This window comes from Apaloderma vittatum, unplaced genomic scaffold (assembly GCF_000703405.1).
Source record: "Apaloderma vittatum isolate BGI_N311 unplaced genomic scaffold, ASM70340v1 scaffold14662, whole genome shotgun sequence".
Taxonomy (NCBI): Eukaryota; Metazoa; Chordata; class Aves; order Trogoniformes; family Trogonidae; genus Apaloderma; species Apaloderma vittatum.
This window is the reverse complement of record NW_009704250.1, coordinates 16,394-22,232: the sequence shown is the minus strand read 5'-3', so window position 1 is coordinate 22,232 and position 5,839 is coordinate 16,394.

The window sequence follows — 5,839 nt, the reverse complement described above, 5'->3', positions numbered from 1 at the left end:
CGGCAGGCGCAGGGCAAGACACTGGAATGACGCACTTTGTCCCCAATCCCGTCCTGACTGAATTAACCTACAAAAAGAAAAATACAAGAAGCGTCGCTAGGAAGCTCCTCTCTCCCCGGCGGCGCTGGGACACGCATGTCCGTGCTGGAGCCATGGTGGCATCGCTCCCCACGGCCGCACAGACCCCGGCATCCGAGCGGGCTGTCAACCCGGGGTGAGCACAGGGGTGGCACAGCATCCTCATGTGTGGGTTGTTGTTTTTTTTTTCCAAGACAAAAAAATAAGAAATTAATAGGAAAGGGTGATACGGGGAGGAGGGGAAAGCCACCTAAACACAAACTCATTTTTTAAGGAGGCATCACTAACCAAGTGAGAATCTGACTGCACAAAAGGCAAGAAAACCCTCCAGTGTCCAAAGGAACTCACGGGTCTTTTACGTTTGCTCTTCCGTATCAAAGTAAACACATTAAACTAAATGCAGAATTAATGCAAACCTCATCATCTTGCATCCATCCTCAGGTTTTAAAAATTCTAGCACGTAACCGTTTGCAACAAGAACAATCAACCACGGGGACAACCTCCCCAGGGAAGTGGTGGGTTCCCCAACACAGGACACTGTTAACATTCGGCTGGACAGGGGGCTGGGTCAGCATGTCTAGACCGTGCTTTTGCCAAAAATAGATCGATCAGCTGATTCTTGAGGTCCCTTCTAACTTGGGATTGGTGATTCCCTGATAATTCTGCACAAAGTTGTTTCACCTGGTGTGATGCAGCGAAGACCAGAAGGAGTTTTGCCACGGTGGTTAAATACCCGGCACTGGCGGTGACTGAGACCCACTAATTTCATATTTCACATTAAACTGATAAAATGGGTGTGAAGGTGAAATTTCATCAGAAACAAAATTAATATATGTGTAAGCTTGGGTGGAATGCTTACTCTACGATTCTGACTTCAGTATCGCTCCTCAGTTAAAAACAGAAGTGCCAGTGTCTCTCGGGGATTTACTGCCCTGGGGTGTTAGCCTGTGCCCCAAAGCAAATTTCAGAAAAATAAGAAGTATCTGATACCCTTCTTTTCTTCACTGTCTCCAAATTGAAACTGAAACTTGAATCTGACAGCGAGCATCAACCTAGGAGAAACAGCTGCCTCTATTAATGTATAAAAATTCATCAGAATTAATAGTAGAAACCAAAACCAATAAACAGCATATTTTTAAGACCTGAAGACTTCTTTAAGCTATTACTAGCCCCTTGTTTTAACATCCTCAAAATGCTGGTTTACACCGAAGTTGGCAACTGTGAGTGGATGACAATGGGTGCTCGTAAACATAGCTAATCAAAATTTCTTACACAAGCAACACAGTAGCACTGAGAACCTAAGGTGACATTTTAGCTAATTCCACCTTGAGAAGTTTATTTCCAGTTCTTTAAAAAAAAACCACTGAGAAATCTACCCCTACCCAATTCCTGCGTCTCGACGTTGGCGTTCTCAGCCCCGTTACTCAGGAAAGCAGCAGCTGGATTTAAGGCTCCATACATGCAACCAGGAATAAAATTGCATCAGGCTCCAAAGCCAACCAGTACACGGATGTATTAAAGCCTGGTAATGTCGTGACAAAAGCACGTTAACGATGTAAGGCTGCATCTTCTGCCTTTGTCCCATCCCTCAAGGGAGCCAAACGCGCACTTTAAGAGGCTACAAGACATCTAGCTCCTGCATCCTCCCCTGGACAAAAGTTTCTTGGCAAAAGCCATTTTTGAACCATTACCTTTTAACCAGCCATGCGGACGCAAAACCGACGGGAGACCAAAACAACCCACTTCTTCCTGCCAACGGAAACATCAAAATCAAGGTGCACCAGAAGAGTCCTCAAAGCAGCACAAGGAGCTGCGGATTCGCCTGCTCCAGGAAAGCCACGAGACTACAAGTCACTTGGCTCATAAAATTCAAAGGGAAGCAGATGGACATTCACGTCGTGAGGGACAAGGTGCATACCTACACGGGGGTCAAAGGCACTGCTGTAACTAGAGCTAGCTCAGCATTTCGATCCGTCGGGCTGGTGTTTTAGTGGACACACACCACAGGGAAGTCTCCGAGATGCTGGGGAAGTGGTTGAGTCACCACCCCTGGATGTGTTCAAGTGTCGTTTAGATGTGCTGTTGGGTGATACGGTTTAGGGGTGACCTTGTAGTGTAGGGTTAATGGTTGGACTTGATCATCCCAAGGGTCTTTTCCAACCTGAATTGTTCTATGATTCTGTGCTGATGTCTCGCCAAGGGAAGGGTATTTCACCCCTGAGCACCACAAGCCCTACAGCTGCCTGGAGGCTGAAGGTCCCAAGTGAAGCTGTGGACCCCTACGCTCTCCTGTCACTCAGGAGCTGGAAAATCTTGGGCTGCAAGGACACAGCTGGTATCTGTAGCTCCCTGTTTGTCCAGGTGACCTCTCCTCTCAGCTGCTACCTCGTTATTTTTGCAAGTTTGTTCAAAAAGCACCAATTCTGGCAGAAGCTGTTGATTCCAACACGTGCATCAGCTACAGCACGCTGCACCGCTATCCTGCCGGTGACAAGGCTTCAGCTTCCAGAGCATCTTCTGGACTCTGGGATTCTACTCACAGCTTGAAGATATAGGTGCAAATTTTTCCTTTATACCAACGTTACCTCAGGAACTGAAAGCGAGTGGTACAGTGTCAGACTTCTAAGCCAGAACATAGGAAGATCTGCTTCAACATGAGGAGAAACTTCTTTACATGACAGAGCCCTGGCCCAGGCTGCCCAGAGAGGGTGTGGAGTCTCCTGCTCTGGAGACTTTCCAACCCACCTGGACGCGTTCCTGTGGGGCTGCCCTGGGTGACCCTGCTTGGGCAGGGGGTGGCACTGGGTGAGCTCCAGAGGTCCCTTCCTTCTGGATCTTGCTCAAGCAATTTAGAGATCGCTGAAACCCGAAAGATCTTTACAGCCATCACCTGCACTCATGCAGGACACGGGTTTGGGGTCTATTTTAAAATACTCTAATCCTCCTACATGAGCGTAAAGCAGAAACGGTCCCTTCCCTTCCTAATTCAACTTTAGACGACGCAACAGCAGTGACACGGAACGAGACTAATTATATTACTTAGCCAGCTACATATAGCATTACTTCATTTTTAATATTACAATGTTAATTTACTTCTGTTTGTTCTTCTGCCTGTCCGGAGCTTGGCAAAGTCAGCTGGCCCTGGCCTTACGCAGGCTGATAAGGCAGACAAAGTCTCAAACTCAATGAATTTAACAAACGTGCTGCAAAACTTACATCTGCCATCACCATGTAGAGATATTTAATAGAGACTTTTTTTTTTTCTGACATCCTAAAATGTATCCTGTATTATATGGGAAACAAAGTGAAATTCCCCCCCTCACCTTTCTCTCTGCATCTCAACCAGCATCCTCGAGAGCAGCGCTGTACCCACCGAACAAACACCTACGGCAGCATCTCTGCCTCTTCCCCTGCGCTCGCCAAACTCTCCTGCACTAAAACTAAATAAACCTCCGTCCGAGGGCTTGTACAGGTCCCAGCCAGGCAAGAGCCACCTTTTGCTCCTGCTTCACCTCCTTCTGCTGCCTGCCCTTCCCTTGCCGACAGCGATTCCTCCTGGTCCAAAATAATGACACATACTCAATTAGAAAAAAAAAAGAATAATACAGACACAAAGAAGAACATACACTAAGTCATGCACAAAAATGAAGCAAAGCCCACTGGACAAAGGCTATGGTCATTCACCAAAACAACAACAAAAAGCTGTTCTTTGGACTGGTTTTAATTCTCAGCCTTGTTCTCACCCTTCGCCAAGCAAGCTCTAAAGTGTCACTTGAGCAAGATTCGTATCTGCGGCGCTGCGGAAGCGCACGGCTAGGAGTTGCGTTTGACTTAGAAACATTACAGATATCTATGTTTTTCCAATAGAGCAGCTGAAAGCGGGTAAATTCTGCTGTGAAAGCTCACTGCAACTACCACTGCCCATTCAAAAAATGCAGGATTTAGATTCTTTTCCTTCCGGCCACATTTCAACGGTTGCAATATCAGCATTACTGGTTTGCTTCTGTCCAACTAGCACCGAAACAAAACTGACTCACAGGACAGAGGCAGAGCTGGCTGCCAACATGAGCAGGGCCAGGATGCCAATACGTCTTTTTTATCACCTTCTTCCAGTTTGCTGAAAACCCAATGTTATTCTACGCTGCTGAAGGTTCGTGGTTTTCTCTTCTAGGTTCTTGGAAAGCTATGCTGACGTTCAGACCAAGGAGGCAGTGCCGAGCAGCTTCAAACACAGGTTCCTCCCATTGTTTTAATTATTCTACCAATCCCATAGAGACGGAAGACACAGTAAAGGCATTAACAGTCCTTCCGCTCCGTTTTCACGCCTGTGGCTCTCTCCAGAAAGCCCGTGTCCCGGGCACCCAGCAAACTGAAACGAAGGCTGTGCAAAAGGCAAACACGCCGTGCAGCTACTACCGACGGTGTCCAAGCCCCACCGCACCGAACTGCCCAACACAGACCCGTGCGCCCACAGAAGCCACCGCCCCGGGACGGGCTTCCAGCTTTTTTGGAGTAACGGATTTTTCTTTACAGCCCACGGAGCTACGTAACAGTGTGAAGAACAGAAAACGTTTTTGGCAAGCCCTTTATTCCCTTCAAATAACGCCTTTGAAACTACACAGCATTCAGTCCTCTTCACACACAAGGCAGCTCACGTTCCTAAGTTTATTCCTTGACTGGGGGTAACCACAGTTCCCTGTAAAAAAGGATTATTTCATCACGTCTTCAGTACAGATGAGCGTGAGAGAAATAACTATTATCAGGCAGTTTGACTTCAGTTCTTCCTCGTGTCTCCTGCTACATTTCAAATTACTGGCAATGAGAATCCACATGCATTTCCATGTTTAAATAAAAGCTTTAAAAAGGAATATTTTGGTGCTCCTGTGATATAACTGGACACCTGAAAGTTCATCCACAAACTTCTAATACGCAGCCAAGCCAAGAGGCAGACTCCCACAGAAACAAAGCAGAATTTAAGGTTTTCCTCTGCATCCCAATTATTGTATAGCTTTCTACACTTCTGATGATAAAGGGGACAAAAATAAAACCACTAACTCTTGTGGAACACACCACCAACTTCTCCTCTGAGCTGATTTTCAACCTTAAAGAGTAGCCTTCACCTAATTTTAAAAAAAGGTACCAATAACATATCGTATTCACGCAGCAAACAGCTTGCTGATGGCGGTAGAATCATCTGAAGGAAAAAGGATAACTCAGGAAAGTTAGTCCTCTGTTTCTGAGGTGAAAGAGAAGACTTGAAGCCTGCATATTCCAGACAGTGTGTGGACAGTAAGAAAAAATATTAAATTTTAAAAATATATGAAATAACTTCACTCCTAACCAGTAAGGATTTGCTCCAATTTTGCTTTGGCCTAGAGATCAAAGAAAAAACCCTGAATGCGGAGTAGAAAGCGGCCATCTGGTTTGATGCTTTCTTTGTCAGACCTTGTGTAAGAGAAGCCCTGGGCGTGCACCTCAGGAGGATGCTCATCGCCTACGTGGCCTCTGTGTCGTGTACCAGAGCTCGGTGTGGTGCTAATTCTGGGGGACCCACTAACCACCATGGGACAACCCACATCACTCCCACTCCTGTCTAAAAACTCATCAAGGAGATGTCTTTCTGTCCAGTAACCTCCAGTGACAATTTGAAGTGGACGTACCAATAGTGCCTTCCCACCTGCCCTTCATTTCTGACCATCGCATGGGACCGCCAAGAGCGGTCCTTGACCAAAACACCCAGTCGGAGGATACGAGACAACCT